Genomic DNA, 19,007 nt, shown 5'->3' with positions numbered 1-19,007 from the left:
GTACACGTTATTTATCAATTTAACTCTAGAATTAAAGGATATACAACGAGAAACAACGTTTGACAACCTTTAAACAGTTTTAATAACTATCTCAAAAATTATCGCTCTGATGCAAACAACTGATGAGTTATCTACTTAAATTTGTTGAACAAAACGACTTACGTATTTTAAGCATGCTAACCTTTAGCCCGGTAAGCAAATTAAAAAAAAAAACGCAATATGTAGGCTACACGAGAACGGAGACGTCGAGTAACCAAAACAAATACGTTAAACAAATTCGTACACGTTATTTATCAATTTAACTCTAGAATTAAAGGATATACAACGAGAAACAACGTTTGACAACCTATAAACAGTTTTAATAACTATCTCAAAAATTGTCGCTCTGATGCAAACAACTGATGAGTTATCTACTTAAATTTGATGAACAAAACGACTTACGTATTTTAAGCATGCTAACCTTTAGCCCGGTAAGCAAATAAAAAAAAAAAACGCAATATGTAGGCTACACGAGAACGGAGACGTCGAGTAACCAAAACAAATGCGTTAAACAAATTCGTACACGTTATTTATCAATTTAACTCTAGAATTAAAGGATATACAACGAGAAACAACGTTTGACAACCTTTAAACAGTTTTAATAACTATCTAAAAAATTGTCGCTCTGATGCATACAACTGATGAGTTATCTACTTAAATTTGATGAACAAAACGACTTACGTATTTTAAACATGCTAACCTTTAGCCCGGTAAGCAAATTAAAAAAAAAAACGCAATATGTAGGCTACACGAGAACGGAGACGTCGAGTAACCAAAACAAATGCGTTAAACAAATTCGTACACGTTATTTATCAATTTAACTCTAGAATTAAAGGATATACAACGAGAAACAACGTTTGACAACCTTTAAACAGTTTTAATAACTATCTCAAAAATTGTAGCTCTGATGCAAACAACTGATGAGTTATCTACTTAAATTTGATGAACAAAACGACTTACGTATTGTAAGCATGCTAACCTTTAGCCCGGTAAGCAAATTAAAAAAAAAAACGCAATATGTAGGATACACGAGAACGGAGACGTCGAGTAACCAAAACAAATGCGTTAAACAAATTCGTACACGTTATTTATCAATTTAACTCTAGAATTAAAGGATATACAACGAGAAACAACGTTTGACAACCTTTAAACAGTTTTAATAACTATCTCAAAAATTATCGCTCTAATGCAAACAACTGATGAGTTATCTACTTAAATTTGATGAACAAAACGACTTACGTATTTTAAACATGCTAACCTTTAGCCCGGTAAGCAAATTAAAAAAAAAACGCAATATGTAGGCTACACGAGAACGGAGACGTCGAGTAACCAAAATAAATGCGTTAAACTAATTCGTACACGTTATTTATCAATTCAACTCTAGAATTAAAGGATATACAACGAGAAACAACGTTTGACAACCTTTAAACAATTTTAATAACTATCTCAAAAATTGTCGCTCTGATGCAAACAACTGATGAGTTATCTACTTAAATTTGATGAACAAAACGACTTACGTATTTTAAGCATGCTAACCTTTAGCCCGGTAAGCAAATTTAAAAAAAAACGCAATATGTAGGCTACACGAGAACGGAGACGTCGAGTAACCAAAACAAATGCGTTAAACAAATTCGTACACGTTATTTATCAATTTAACTCTAGAATTAAAGGATATACAACGAGAAACAACGTTTGACAACCTTTAAACAGTTTTAATAACTATCTCAAAAATTGTCGCTCTGATGCAAACAACTGATGAGTTATCTACTTAAATTTGATGAACAAAACGACTTACGTATTTTAAACATGCTAACCTTTAGCCCGGTAAGCAAATTAAAAAAAAAACGCAATATGTACGCTACACGAGAACGGAGACGTCGAGTAACCAAAACAAATGCGTTAAACAAATTCGTACACGTTATTTATCGATTTAACTCTAGAATTAAAGGATATACAACGAGAAACAACGTTTGACAACCTTTAAACAGTTTTAATAACTATCTCAAAAATTGTCGCTCTGATGCAAACAACTGATGAGTTATCTACTTAAATTTGTTGAACAAAACGACTTACGTATTTTAAACATGCTAACCTTTAGCCCGGTAAGCAAATAAAAAAAAAAACGCAATATGTAGGCTACACGAGAACAGAGACGTCGAGTAACCAAAACAAATGCGTTAAACAAATTCGTACACGTTATTTATCAATTTAACTCTAGAATTAAAGGATATACAACGAGAAACAACGTTTGACAACCTTTAAACAGTTTTAATAACTATCTCAAAAATTGTCGCTCTGATGCAAACAACTGATGAGTTTTCTACTTAAATTTGATGAACGAAACGACTTACGTATTTTAAATATGCTAACCTTTAGCCCGGTAAGCAAATTAAAAAAAAAACGCAATATGTAGGCTACACGAGAACGGAGACGTCGAGCAACCAAAACAAATGCGTTAAACTAATTCGTACACGTTATTTATCAATTTAACTCTAGAATTAAAGGATATACAACGAGAAACAACGTTTGACAACCTTTAAACAGTTTTAATAACTATCTCAAAAATTGTCGCTCTGATGCAAACAACTGCTGAGTTATCTACTCAAATTTGTTGAACAAAACGACTTACGTATTTTAAACATGCTAACCTTTAGCCCGGTAAGCAAGTTAAAAAAAAACGCAATATGTAGGCTACACGAGAACGGAGACGTCGAGTAACCAAAACAAATGCGTTAAACAAATTCGTACACGTTATTTATCAATTTAACTCTAGAATTAAAGGATATACAACGAGAAACAACGTTTGACAACCTTTAAACAGTTTTAATAACTATCTCAAAAATTGTCGCTCTGATGCAAACAACTGATGAGTTATCTACTTAAATTTGATGAACAAAACGACTTACGTATTTTAAACATGCTAACCTTTAGCCCGGTAAGCAAATTAAAAAAAAAACGCAATATGTAGGCTACACGAGAACGGAGACGTCGAGTATTCAAAACAAATGCGTTAAACAAATTCGTACACGTTATTTATCAATTTAACTCTAGAATTAAAGGATATACAACGAGAAACAACGTTTGACAACCTTTAAACAGTTTTAATAACTATCTCAAAAATTATCGCTCTGATGCAAACAACTGATGAGTTACCTACTTAAATTTGATGAACAAAACGACTTACGTATTTTAAACATGCTAACCTTTAGCCCGGTAAGCAAATTAAAAAAAAAACGCAATATGTAGGCTACACGAGAACGGAGACGTCGAGTAACCAAAACAAATGCGTTAAACAAATTCGTACACGTTATTTATCAATTTAACTCTAGAATTAAAGGATATACAACGAGAAACAACTTTTGACAACCTTTAAACAGTTTTAATAACTATCTCAAAAATTGTCGCTCTGATGCAAACAACTGATGAGTTATCTACTCAAATTTGTTGAACAAAACGACTTACGTATTTTAAACATGCTAACCTTTAGCCCGGTAAGCAAATTAAAAAAAAAACGCAATATGTAGGCTACACGAGAACGGAGACGTCGAGTAACCAGAACAAATGCGTTAAACAAATTCGTACACGTTATTTATCAATTTAACTCTAGAATTAAAGGATATACAACGAGAAACAACGTTTGACAACCTTTAAACAGTTTTAATAACTATCTCAAAAATTGTCGCTCTGATGCAAACAACTGATGAGTTATCTACTCAAATTTGTTGAACAAAACGACTTACGTATTTTAAGCATGCTAACCTTTAGCCCGGTAAGCAAATTAAAAAAAAAAACGCAATATGTAGGCTACACGAGAACGGAGACGTCGAGTAACCAAAACAAATGCGTTAAACAAATTCGTACACGTTATTTATCAATTTAACTCTAGAATTAAAGGATATACAACGAGAAACAACGTTTGACAACCTTTAAACAGTTTTAATAACTATCTCAAAAATTGTCGCTCTGATGCAAACAACTGATGAGTTATCTACTTAAATTTGATGAACAAAACGACTTACGTATTTTAAACATGCTAACCTTTAGCCCGGTAAGCAAATTAAAAAAAAAACGCAATATGTAGGCTACACGAGAACGGAGACGTCGAGTAACCAAAACAAATGCGTTAAACAAATTCGTACACGTTATTTATCAATTTAACTCTAGAATTAAAGGATATACAACGAGAAACAACGTTTGACAACCTTTAAACAGTTTTAATAACTATCTCAAAAATTGTCGCTCTGATGCAAACAACTGCTGAGTTATCTACTCAAATTTGTTGAACAAAACGACTTACGTATTTTAAACATGCTAACCTTTAGCCCGGTAAGCAAATAAAAAAAAAACGCAATATGTAGGCTACACGAGAACGGAGACGTCGAGTAACCAAAACAAATGCGTTAAACAAATTCGTACACGTTATTTATCAATTTAACTCTAGAATTAAAGGATATACAACGAGAAACAACGTTTGACAACCTTTAAACAGTTTTAATAACTATCTCAAAAATTGTCGCTCTGATGCAAACAACTGCTGAGTTATCTGCTCAAATTTGTTGAACAAAACGACTTACGTATTTTAAACATGCTAACCTTTAGCCCGGTAAGCAAATTAAAAAAAAAACGCAATATGTAGGCTACACGAGAACGGAGACGTCGAGTAACCAAAACAAATGCGTTAAACAAATTCGTACACGTTATTTATCAATTTAACTCTAGAATTAAAGGATATACAACGAGAAACAACGTTTGACAACCTTTAAACAGTTTTAATAACTATCTCAAAAATTGTCGCTCTGATGCAAACAACTGATGAGTTATCTACTCAAATTTGTTGAACAAAACGACTTACGTATTTTAAGCATGCTAACCTTTAGCCCGGTAAGCAAATTAAAAAAAAAAAACGCAATATGTAGGCTACACGAGAACGGAGACGTCGAGTAACAATCACAAATGCGTTAAACAAATTCGTACACGTTATTTATCAATTTAACTCTAGAATTAAAGGATATACAACGAGAAACAACGTTTGACAACCTTTAAACAGTTTTAATAACTATCTCAAAAATTGTCGCTCTGATGCAAACAACTGATGAGTTATCTACTCAAATTTGTTGAACAAAACGACTTACGTATTTTAAACATGCTAACCTTTAGCCTGGTAAGCAAATTAAAAAAAAAACGCAATATGTAGGCTACACGAGAACGGAGACGTCGAGTAACCAAAACAAATGCGTTAAACAAATTCGTACACGTTATTTATCAATTTAACTCTAGAATTAAAGGATATACAACGAGAAACAACGTTTGACAACCTTTAAACAGTTTTAATAACTATCTCAAAAATTGTCGCTCTAATGCAAACAACTGATGAGTTATCTACTTAAATTTGTTGAACAAAATGACTTACGTATTTTAAGCATGCTAACCTTTAGCCCGGTAAGCAAATTAAAAAAAAAACGCAATATGTAGGCTACACGAGAACGGAGACGTCGAGTAACCAAAACAAATGCGTTAAACAAATTCGTACACGTTATTTATCAATTTAACTCTAGAATTAAAGGATATACAACGAGAAACAACGTTTGACAACCTTTAAACAGTTTTAATAACTATCTTAAAAATTGTCGCTCTGATGCAAACAACTGATGAGTTATCTACTTAAATTTGATGAACAAAACGACTTACGTATTTAAACATGCTAACCTTTAGCCCGGTAAGCAAATTAAAAAAAAAACGCAATATGTAGGCTACACGAGAACGGAGACGTCGAGTAACCAAAACAAATGCGTTAAACAAATTCGTACACGTTATTTATCAATTTAACTCTAGAATTAAAGGATATACAACGAGAAACAACGTTTGACAACCTTTAAACAGTTTTAATAACTATCTCAAAAATTGTCGCTCTGATGCAAACAACTGCTGAGTTATCTACTCAAATTTGTTGAACAAAACGACTTACGTATTTTAAACATGCTAACCTTTAGCCCGGTAAGCAAATTAAAAAAAAAACGCAATATGTAGGCTACACGAGAACGGAGACGTCGAGTAACCAAAACAAATGCGTTAAACAAATTCGTACACGTTATTTATCAATTTAACTCTAGCATTAAAGGATATACAACGAGAAACAACGTTTGACAACCTTTAAACAGTTTTAATAACTATCTCAAAAATTGTCGCTCTGATGCAAACAACTGATGAGTTATCTACTTAAATTTGTTGAACAAAACGACTTACGTATTTTAAACTTGCTAACCTTTAGACCGGTAAGCAAATTAAAAAAAAAACGCAATATGTAGGCTACACGAGAACGGAGACGTCGAGTAACCAAAACAAATGCGTTAAACAAATTCGTACACGTTATTTATCAATTTAACTCTAGAATTAAAGGATATACAACGATAAACAACGTTTGACAACCTTTAAACAGTTTTAATAACTATCTCAAAAATTGTCGCTCTGATGCAAACAACTGATGAGTTATCTACTTAAATTTGTTGAACAAAACGACTTACGTATTTTAAACATGCTAACCTTTAGCCCGGAAAGCAAATTAAAAAAAAAACGCAATATGTAGGCTACACGAGAACGGAGACGTCGAGTAACCAAAACAAATACGTTAAACAAATTCGTACACGTTATTTATCAATTTAACTCTAGAATTAAAGGATATACAACGAGAAACAACGTTTGACAACCTTTAAACAGTTTTAATAACTATCTCAAAAATTGTCGCTCTGATGCAAACAACTGATGAGTTATCTACTTAAATTTGTTGAACAAAACGACTTACGTATTTTAAGCATGCTAACCTTTAGCCCGGTAAGCAAATTAAAAAAAAAAACGCAATATGTAGGCTACACGAGAACGGAGACGTCGAGTAACCAAAACAAATGCGTTAAACAAATTCATACACGTTATTTATTAATTTAACTCTAGAATTAAAGGATATACAACGAGAAACAACGTTTGACAACCTTTAAACAGTTTTAATAACTATCTCAAAAATTGTCGCTCTGATGCAAACAACTGATGAGTTATCTACTCAAATTTGTTGAACAAAACGACTTACGTATTTTAAACATGCTAACCTTTAGGCCGGTAAGCAAATTAAAAAAAAAACGCAATATGTAGGCTACACGAGAACGGAGACGTCGAGTAACCAAAACAAATACGTTAAACAAATTCGTACACGTTATTTATCAATTTAACTCTAGAATTAAAGGATATACAACGAGAAACAACGTTTGACAACCTTTAAACAGTTTTAATAACTATCTCAAAAATTGTCGCTCTGATGCAAACAACTGATGAGTTATCTACTTAAATTTGATGAACAAAACGACTTACGTATTTTAAACATGCTAACCTTTAGCCCGGTAAGCAAATTAAAAAAAAAAACGCAATATGTAGGCTACACGAGAACGGAGACGTCGAGTAACCAAAACAAATGCGTTAAACAAATTCGTACACGTTATTTATCAATTTAACTCTAGAATTAAAGGATATACAACGAGAAACAACGTTTGACAAACTTTAAACAGTTTTAATAACTATCTCAAAAATTGTCGCTCTGATGCAAACAACTGATGAGTTATCTACTAAAATTTGTTGAACAAAACGACTTACGTATTTTAAGCATGCTAACCTTTAGCCCGGTAAGCAAATTAAAAAAAAAACGCAATATGTAGGCTACACGAGAAAGGAGACGTCGAGTAACCATCACAAATGCGTTAAACAAATTCGTACACGTTATTTATCAATTTAACTCTAGAATTAAAGGATATACAACGAGAAACAACGTTTGACAACCTTTAAACAGTTTTAATAACTATCTCAAAAATTGTCGCTCTAATGCAAACAACTGATGAGTTATCTAATTAAATTTGATGAACAAAACGACTTACGTATTTTAAACATGCTAACCTTTAGCCCGATAAGCAAATTAAAAAAAAAACGCAATATGTAGGCTACACGAGAACGGAGACGTCGAGTAACCAAAACAAATGCGTTAAACAAATTCGTACACGTTATTTATCAATTTAACTCTAGAATTAAAGGATATACAACGAGAAACAACGTTTGACAAACTTTAAACAGTTTTAATAACTATCTCAAAAATTGTCGCTCTGATGCAAACAACTGCTGAGTTATCTACTCAAATTTGTTGAACAAAACGACTTACGTATTTTAAACATGCTAACCTTTAGGCCGGTAAGCAAATTAAAAAAAAAACGCAATATGTAGGCTACACGAGAACGGAGACGTCGAGTAACCAAAAAAAATGCGTTAAACAAATTCGTACACGTTATTTATCAATTTAACTCTAGAATTAAAGGATATACAACGAGAAACAACGTTTGACAAACTTTAAACAGTTTTAATAACTATCTCAAAAATTGTCGCTCTGATGCAAACAACTGCTGAGTTATCTACTCAAATTTGTTGAACAAAACGACTTACGTATTTTAAACATGCTAACCTTTAGGCCGGTAAGCAAATTAAAAAAAAAACGCAATATGTAGGCTACACGAGAACGGAGACGTCGAGTAACCAAAACAAATGCGTTAAACAAATTCGTACACGTTATTTATCAATTTAATTCTAGAATTAAAGGATATACAACGAGAAACAACGTTTGACAAACTTTAAACAGTTTTAATAACTATCTCAAAAATTGTCGATCTGATGCAAACAACTGATGAGTTATCTACTCAAATTTGTTGAACAAAACGACTTACGTATTTTAAGCATGCTAACCTTTAGCCCGGTAAGCAAATTAAAAAAAAAAACACAATATGTAGGCTACACGAGAAAGGAGACGTCGAGTAACCATCACAAATGCGTTAAACAAATTCGTACACGTTATTTATCAATTTAACTCTAGAATTAAAGGATATACAACGAGAAACAACGTTTGACAACCTTTAAACAGTTTTAATAACTATCTCAAAAATTGTCGCTCTGATGCAAACAACTGATGAGTTATCTACTTAAATTTGATGAACAAAACGACTTACGTATTTTAAACATGCTAACCTTTAGCCCGATAAGCAAATTAAAAAAAAAACGCAATATGTAGGCTACACGAGAACGGAGACGTCGAGTAACCAAAACAAATGCGTTAAACAAATTCGTACACGTTATTTATCAATTTAACTCTAGAATAAAAGGATATACAACGAGAAACAACGTTTGACAACCTTTAAACAGTTTTAATAACTATCTCAAAAATTGTCGCTCTGATGCAAACAACTGATGAGTTATCTACTTAAATTTGATGAACAAAACGACTTACGTATTTTAAACATGCCCGGTAAGCAAATTAAAAAAAAAAACGCAATATGTAGGCTACACGAGAACGGAGACGTCGAGTAACCAAAACAAATGCGTTAAACAAATTCGTACACGTTATTTATCAATTTAACTCTAGAATTAAAGGATATACAACGAGAAACAACGTTTGACAACCTTTAAACAGTTTTAATAACTATCTCAAAAATTATCGCTCTGATGCAAACAACTGATGAGTTATCTACTTAAATTTGATGAACAAAACGACTTACGTATTTTAAACATGCTAACCTTTAGCCCGGTAAGCAAATTAAAAAAAAAACGCAATATGTAGGCTACACGAGAACGGAGACGTCGAGTAACCAAAACAAATGCGTTAAACAAATTCGTTGAACACCGTGGTGTGATGGTAGCGTGCTCCGCTTATCACACCGTATGCCCTGGGTTCAACTCCCGGGCAAAGCAACATCAAAATTTTAGAAACAAGATTTTTCAATTAGAAGAAAATTTTTCTAAGCGGGGTCGCCCCTCGGCAGTGTCTGGCAAGCGCTCCGATTGTATTTCTGCCATGAAAAGCTCTCAGTGAAAACTCATCTGCCTTGCAGATGCCGTTCGGAGTCGGCATAAAACATGTAGGTCCCGTCCGGCCAATTTGTAGGGAAAAATCAAGAGGAGCACGACGCAAATTGGAAGAGAAGCTCGGCCTTAGATCTCTTCGGAGGTTATCGCGCCTTACATTTATTTTTTTTATTTATTTAAACAAATTCGTACACGTTATTTATCAATTTAACTCTAGAATTAAAGGATATACAACGAGAAACAACGTTTGACAACCTTTAAACAGTTTTAATAACTATCTCAAAAATTGTCGCTCTGATGCAAACAACTGCTGAGTTATCTACTCAAATTTGTTGAACAAAACGACTTACGTATTTTAAACATGCTAACCTTTAGCCCGGTAAGCAAATTAAAAAAAAAACGCAATATGTAGGCTACACGAGAACGGAGACGTCGAGTAACCAAAACAAATGCGTTAAACAAATTCGTACACGTTATTTATCAATTTAACTCTAGAATTAAAGGATATACAACGAGAAACAACGTTTGACAACCTTTAAACAGTTTTAATAACTATCTCAAAAATTGTCGCTCTGATGCAAACAACTGCTGAGTTATCTGCTCAAATTTGTTGAACAAAACGACTTACGTATTTTAAACATGCTAACCTTTAGCCCGGTAAGCAAATTAAAAAAAAAACGCAATATGTAGGCAACACGAGAACGGAGACATCGAGTAACCAAAACAAATGCGTTAAACAAATTCGTACACGTTATTTATCAATTTAACTCTAGAATTAAAGGATATACAACGAGAAACAACGTTTGACAACCTTTAAACAGTTTTAATAACTATCTCAAAAATTGTCGCTCTGATGCAAACAACTGATGAGTTATCTACTCAAATTTGTTGAACAAAACGACTTACGTATTTTAAGCATGCTAACCTTTAGCCCGGTAAGCAAATTAAAAAAAAAAAACGCAATATGTAGGCTACACGAGAACGGAGACGTCGAGTAACCAAAACAAATGCGTTAAACAAATTCGTACACGTTATTTATCAATCTAACTCTAGAATTAAAGGATATACAACGAGAAACAACGTTTGACAACCTTTAAACAGTTTTAATAACTATCTCAAAAATTGTCGCTCTGATGCAAACAACTGATGAGTTATCTACTTAAATTTGTTGAACAAAACGACTTACGTATTTTAAACTTGCTAACCTTTAGCCCGGTAAGCAAATTAAAAAAAAAACGCAATATGTAGGCTACACGAGAACGGAGACGTCGAATAACCAAAACAAATGCGTTAAACAAATTCGTACACGTTATTTATCAATTTAACTCTAGAATTAAAGGATATACAACGAGAAACAACGTTTGACAACCTTTAAACAGTTTTAATAACTATCTCAAAAATTGTCGCTCTGATGCAAACAACTGATGAGTTATCTACTTAAATTTGTTGAACAAAGCGACTTACGTATTTTAAACATGCTAACCTTTAGCCCGGTAAGCAAATTAAAAAAAAAACGCAATATGTAGGCTACACGAGAACGGAGACGTCGAGTAACCAAAACAAATACGTTAAACAAATTCGTACACGTTATTTATCAATTTAACTCTAGAATTAAAGGATATACAACGAGAAACAACGTTTGACAACCTTTAAACAGTTTTAATAACTATCTCAAAAATTGTCGCTCTGATGCAAACAACTGATGAGTTATCTACTTAAATTTGTTGAACAAAACGACTTACGTATTTTAAGCATGCTAACCTTTAGCCCGGTAAGCAAATTAAAAAAAAAAAACGCAATATGTAGGCTACACGAGAACGGAGACGTCGAGTAACCAAAACAAATGCGTTAAACAAATTCGTACACGTTATTTATCAATTTAACTCTAGAATTAAAGGATATACAACGAGAAACAACGTTTGACAACCTTTAAACAGTTTTAATAACTATCTCAAAAATTGTCGCTCTGATGCAAACAACTGCTGAGTTATCTACTCAAATTTGTTGAACAAAACGACTTACGTATTTTAAACATGCTAACCTTTAGCCCGGTAAGCAAATTAAAAAAAAAACGCAATATGTAGGCTACACGAGAACGGAGACGTCGAGTAACCAAAACAAATGCGTTAAACAAATTCGTACACGTTATTTATCAATTTAACTCTAGAATTAAAGGATATACAACGAGAAACAACGTTTGACAACCTTTAAACAGTTTTAATAACTATCTCAAAAATTGTCGCTCTGATGCAAACAACTGATGAGTTATCTACTTAAATTTGATGAACAAAACGACTTACGTATTTTAAACATGCTAACCTTTAGCCCGGTAAGCAAATTTAAAAAAAAAAACGCATTATGTAGGCTACACGAGAACGGAGACGTCGAGTAACCAAAACAAATGCGTTAAACAAATTCGTACACGTTATTTATCAATTTAACTCTAGAATTAAAGGATATACAACGAGAAACAACGTTTGACAACCTTTAAACAGTTTTAATAACTATCTCAAAAATTGTCGCTCTGATGCAAACAACTGATGAGTTATCTACTTAAATTTGATGAACAAAACGACTTACTTATTTTAAACATGCTAACCTTTAGCCCGGTAAGCAAATTAAAAAAAAAACGCAATATGTAGGCTACACGAGAACGGAGACGTCGAGTAACCAAAACAAATGCGTTAAACAAATTCGTACACGTTATTTATCAATTTAACTCTAGAATTAAAGGATATACAACGAGAAACAACGTTTAACAACCTTTAAACAATTTTAATAACTATCTCAAAAATTGTCGCTCTGATGCAAACAACTGATGAGTTATCTACTCAAATTTGTTGAACAAAACGACTTACGTATTTTAAACATGCTAACCTTTAGCCCGGTAAGCAAATTAAAAAAAAAACGCAATATGTAGGCTACACGAGAACGGAGACATCGAGTAACCAAAACAAATGCGTTAAACAAATTCGTACACGTTATTTATCAATTTAACTCTAGAATTAAAGGACATACAACGAGAAACAACGTTTGACAACCTTTAAACAGTTTTAATAACTATCTCAAAAATTGTTGCTCTGATGCAAACAACTGCTGAGTTATCTACTCAAATTTGTTGAACAAAACGACTTACGTATTTTAAACATGCTAACCTTTAGCCCGGTAAGCAAATTAAAAAAAAAAACGCAATATGTAGGCTACACGAGAACGGAGACGTCGAGTAACCAAAACAAATGCGTTAAACAAATTCGTACACGTTATTTATCAATTTAACTCTAGAATTAAAGGATATACAACGAGAAACAACGTTTGACAACCTTTAAACAGTTTTAATAACTATCTCAAAAATTGTCGCTCTGATGCACCATCGTAACACACATTTACCAACAAGATATTCGCAAAATACGACTCCGAGCTTGTTAGATTTCTTTATCACGTCAAGCCCGGACCATGTTCTTAAGTTTGACCAAATTAGCTTTATTTCGGACCATGACTTAGTTTTTTGTACACTGGATGTTACCTTTAATTGCCCTGTTGATACTCTTACTACTGTATATCGTGATTTTAAGTCTATAAATGTACGCTCGTTGTTTTGGGATTTGTCTAATGTCGACTGGACCGCGTGTTGGAGTATTGCTACGGTGGATGCGAAGCTGAACTTTTTGAATAAAACTCTTGGTAAACTTTATGATACACACGTCCCTCTAAAAAAAGTGAGTGTTAAAGCTAACTCTGTTCCTTGGTATAACGGCAAAGTGAGATATGCAATTAAAAATCGTAACAAGCTTTACTCCAAGTGGAAGAGGAGCAAAACCGTGGTTGCCTGGTCGCAGTATAAAATCGCCCGGAATAAAGCCACTGATATTACCAGAAAAGCGAAACAGATGTACTGCGACTATAAGCTAAACCCCTCACTACCTCCAAAAGACTTATGGCGCAATTTGAAAAATCTAAATATACATGGTAAGCAGCAATCTGAGTGTCAGGTTGATCCGGATACCCTTAATGACTATTTTGTTAGCTCAGGCAACCGCCGGGTCAATCCTGTACCTTATCATATAACCAGAAACCTTTCACCGGAGATTAACTTTGAGTTTAGGGAAGTGTCGGAGGAAGAGGTTCTAAAATCACTTATGACCATTAAGTCCAATGCAATTGGTGAAGACGGAATATGTTTGAAATTCGTGAAACTATTGCTGCCATATGTTTTAGGAACTCTCACACATATTATTAACCACTGCTTCACAACGTCATGTTTTCCAAAGGAATGGAAAAAGGCGTTGATTATTCCCGTCGCAAAAATAAATAATGCAGTCGAGCTTAGTAATTATAGGCCTATTAGCATCTTATCTGCTTTTGCAAAAGTGTGTGAGTCCTTGATGGCCTCTCAAATTTCAAAATATGTCCTAGATCAACATCTTTTAAGCCCATTCCAATCAGGGTTTAGATCCAAGCATAGTTGCTCTACTGCAATAATAAAAATACTTGACGATATAAGAGTAAAATTCGATAATAGTGACCTTACTCTCCTGTGTCTCCTTGATTTCTCTAAAGCATTTGACTCAGTCAGCCATAGCCTCCTATGCAAAAAGCTTGAGTCCTATTTTGGCTTCTCTGACAGTTCTGTAAAGCTTATGGCTAGTTATTTGGCGAGAAGGACCCAGAGAGTGTTATGCAAAGGCTCTGCATCAAAACCATGTACTGTTTCCTCGGGTGTACCACAAGGCTCTGTACTAGGCCCTCTCCTGTTTAGTCTTTTTGTCAATGATGTGTTCTCTGTTTGCCAGTACGTAAATATCCATGCCTATGCCGATGACATTCAATTATATTTGTCTAGCCGTGTTGGTCTCGTCGAGGATTTGTGTTTTAAAATTAATAGTGATTTGTCTGCAATTTCGAAATGGGCGTTTGAAAACTGTCTCTGTTTAAATGCTCAAAAGTCCTATGTGTTGCCCATTAGTAACAGTGTTGTGCACGTTGAAGATATTCCTAAATTGTTAGTTGGAAATAGTGTTCTTCCGTTTACTGACAAAATTAGGAATTTAGGTTTTGTGATAAATTCTAAAATGAACTGTGTTGACCACGTTAATAAAGTCGTGAGTAGTGTTTATTCGGTTTTACGCAGATTAAGAATGTCTGCCTCGTTTACTCCCTTAGAGACAAGAAAAAAGCTAGCTGTTCAGCTTATAGTCCCACACATAACGTACTCAGAGCTAGTTTATAGTCAGTTTGATTCTGCCTCGTACCACAAAATTGATGTTGCGTTCAACAATATCACGCGTTATGTCTACGGCCTAAGGAAATATGATCACATCTCTCTATTTAAGCGCGAAATACTAGGATGCAGCATTTTTGAGTACATTGAGGCGCGAAACTGTATTTATATGTTCAAGCTCATCGAGTTCAAAACCCCTCAATATCTTTACGAAAAGCTTAAATTCCCAAAGTCTTGTAGGCACCGCAATCTGATAATCCCCAAATATTACTATCTGGCCTCATCGAGCCTATTTTTTGTAAATGCTGTAAGGCTTTGGAACTCTATACCTGATTTTCTCAAGGGTGCTTTGAGTAGGAGCAATTACAATAAGGTGATCCATGATTACTTCAGCTCAGCGTGAATATTGTGATTTCAACATAACTGCATGACTACATCTCTTTCACTTCCTATCTCTGTTTTTTCTTTCCTACCATATTTAAATGGCTCTACTCTTTAGTCTTAAGTGTATATTTAAGGCTTAACATTAAGTTTAGATTTAACATTAATATGAATTATAAGAAAATCGTTTTATTGTTAATCTTAAGCTCGAATTTAGTTTTATGGTAATTATATTGTATTTATAAAACGGACGATGTGCTATAAAAGACTCCGTCTTACTGTCACAACCACTTTTTTCAACTAATAAATTTGAATTTGAACTTGAACTGCTGAGTTATCTGCTCAAATTTGTTGAACAAAACGACTTACGTATTTTAAACATGCTAACCTTTAGCCCGGTAAGCAAATTAAAAAAAAAACGCAATATGTAGGCAACACGAGAACGGAGACGTCGAGTAACCAAAACAAATGCGTTAAACAAATTCGTACACGTTATTTATCAATTTAACTCTAGAATTAAAGGATATACAACGAGAAACAACGTTTGACAACCTTTAAACAGTTTTAATAACTATCTCAAAAATTGTCGCTCTGATGCAAACAACTGATGAGTTATCTACTCAAATTTGTTGAACAAAACGACTTACGTATTTTAAGCATGCTAACCTTTAGCCCGGTAAGCAAATTAAAAAAAAACGCAATATGTAGGCTACACGAGAACGGAGACGTCGAGTAACCAAAACAAATGCGTTAAACAAATTCGTACACGCTATTTATCAATCTAACTCTAGAATTAAAGGATATACAACGAGAAACAACGTTTGACAACCTTTAAACAGTTTTAATAACTATCTCAAAAATTGTCGCTCTGATGCAAACAACTGATGAGTTATCTACTTAAATTTGTTGAACAAAACGACTTACGTATTTTAAACTTGCTAACCTTTAGCCCGGTAAGCAAATTAAAAAAAAACGCAATATGTAGGCTACACGAGAACGGAGACGTCGAATAACCAAAACAAATGCGTTAAACAAATTCGTACACGTTATTTATCAATTTAACTCTAGAATTAAAGGATATACAACGAGAAACAACGTTTGACAACCTTTAAACAGTTTTAATAACTATCTCAAAAATTGTCGCTCTGATGCAAACAACTGATGAGTTATCTACTTAAATTTGTTGAACAAAGCGACTTACGTATTTTAAACATGCTAACCTTTAGCCCGGTAAGCAAATTAAAAAAAAAACGCAATATGTAGGCTACACGAGAACGGAGACGTCGAGTAACCAAAACAAATACGTTAAACAAATTCGTACACGTTATTTATCAATTTAACTCTAGAATTAAAGGATATACAACGAGAAACAACGTTTGACAACCTTTAAACAGTTTTAATAACTATCTCAAAAATTGTCGCTCTGATGCAAACAACTGATGAGTTATCTACTTAAATTTGTTGAACAAAACGACTTACGTATTTTAAGCATGCTAACCTTTAGCCCGGTAAGCAAATTAAAAAAAAAAAACGCAATATGTAGGCTACACGAGAACGGAGACGTCGAGTAACCAAAACAAATGCGTTAAACAAATTCGTACACGTTATTTATCAATTTAACTCTAGAATTAAAGGATATACAACGAGAAACAACGTTTGACAACCTTTAAACAGTTTTAATAACTATCTCAAAAATTGTCGCTCTGATGCAAACAACTGCTGAGTTATCTACTCAAATTTGTTGAACAAAACGACTTACGTATTTTAAACATGCTAACCTTTAGCCCGGTAAGCAAATTAAAAAAAAAACGCAATATGTAGGCTACACGAGAACGGAGACGTCGAGTAACCAAAACAAATGCGTTAAACAAATTCGTACACGTTATTTATCAATTTAACTCTAGAATTAAAGGATATACAACGAGAAACAACGTTTGACAACCTTTAAACAGTTTTAATAACTACCTCAAAAATTGTCGCTCTGATGCAAACAACTGATGAGTTATCTACTTAAATTTGATGAACAAAACGACTTACGTATTTTAAACATGCTAACCTTTAGCCCGGTAAGCAAATTTAAAAAAAAAAAACGCATTATGTAGGCTACACGAGAACGGAGACGTCGAGTAACCAAAACAAATGCGTTAAACAAATTCGTACACGTTATTTATCAATTTAACTCTAGAATTAAAGGATATACAACGAGAAACAACGTTTGACAACCTTTAAACAGTTTTAATAACTATCTCAAAAATTGTCGCTCTGATGCAAACAACTGATGAGTTATCTACTTAAATTTGATGAACAAAACGACTTACGTATTTTAAACATGCTAACCTTTAGCCCGGTAAGCAAATTAAAAAAAAAAACGCAATATGTAGGCTACACGAGAACGGAGACGTCGAGTAACCAAAACAAATGCGTTAAACAAATTCGTACACGTTATTTATCAATTTAACTCTAGAATTAAAGGATATACAACGAGAAACAACGTTTAACAACCTTTAAACAATTTTAATAACTATCTCAAAAATTGTCGCTCTGATGTAAACAACTGATGAGTTATCTACTCAAATTTGTTGAACAAAACGACTTACGTATTTTAAACATGCTAACCTTTAGCCCGGTAAGCAAATTAAAAAAAAAACGCAATATGTAGGCTACACGAGAACGGAGACATCGAGTAACCAAAACAAATGCGTTAAACAAATTCGTACACGTTATTTATCAATTTAACTCTAGAATTAAAGGACATACAACGAGAAACAACGTTTGACAACCTTTAAACAGTTTTAATAACTATCTCAAAAATTGTTGCTCTGATGCAAACAACTGCTGAGTTATCTACTCAAATTTGTTGAACAAAACGACTTACGTATTTTAAACATGCTAACCTTTAGCCCGGTAAGCAAATTAAAAAAAAAAACGCAATATGTAGGCTACACGAGAACGGAGACGTCGAGTAACCAAAACAAATGCGTTAAACAAATTCGTACACGTTATTTATCAATTTAACTCTAGAATTAAAGGATATACAACGAGAAACAACGTTTGACAACCTTTAAACAGTTTTAATAACTATATCAAAAATTGTCGCTCTGATGCACCATCGTAACACACATTTACCAACAAGATATTCGCAAAATACGACTCCGAGCTTGTTAGATCTCTTTATCACGTCAAGCCCGGACCATGTTCTTAAGTTTGACCAAATTAGCTTTATTTCGGACCATGACTTAGTTTTTTGTACACTGGATGTTACCTTTAATTGCCCTGTTGATACTCTTACTACTGTATATCGTGATTTTAAGTCTATAAATGTACGCTCGTTGTTTTGGGATTTGTCTAATGTCGACTGGACCGCGTGTTGGAGTATTGCTGCGGTGGATGCGAAGCTGAACTTTTTGAATAAAACTCTTGGTAAACTTTATGATACACACGTCCCTCTAAAAAAAGTGAGTGTTAAAGCTAACTCTGTTCCTTGGTATAA

At 33.5% G+C, this 19,007-nt stretch overlaps 1 pseudogene; it reads right to left on the bottom strand.

Moving 5' to 3' along the window:
• The window catches only part of LOC137235702 (uncharacterized), a 35,810-nt pseudogene extending 20,292 nt beyond the window's left edge, over positions 1-15,518 (bottom strand).
• Positions 15,519-19,007: the final 3,489 nt, after the last annotated feature.

The sequence above is a fragment of the Eurosta solidaginis genome, unplaced genomic scaffold (genome assembly GCF_040869045.1).
Source record: "Eurosta solidaginis isolate ZX-2024a unplaced genomic scaffold, ASM4086904v1 ctg00001051.1, whole genome shotgun sequence".
NCBI classification, from domain to species: Eukaryota; Metazoa; Arthropoda; class Insecta; order Diptera; family Tephritidae; genus Eurosta; species Eurosta solidaginis.
This window is presented reverse-complemented; position numbering and strand designations above follow the sequence as displayed.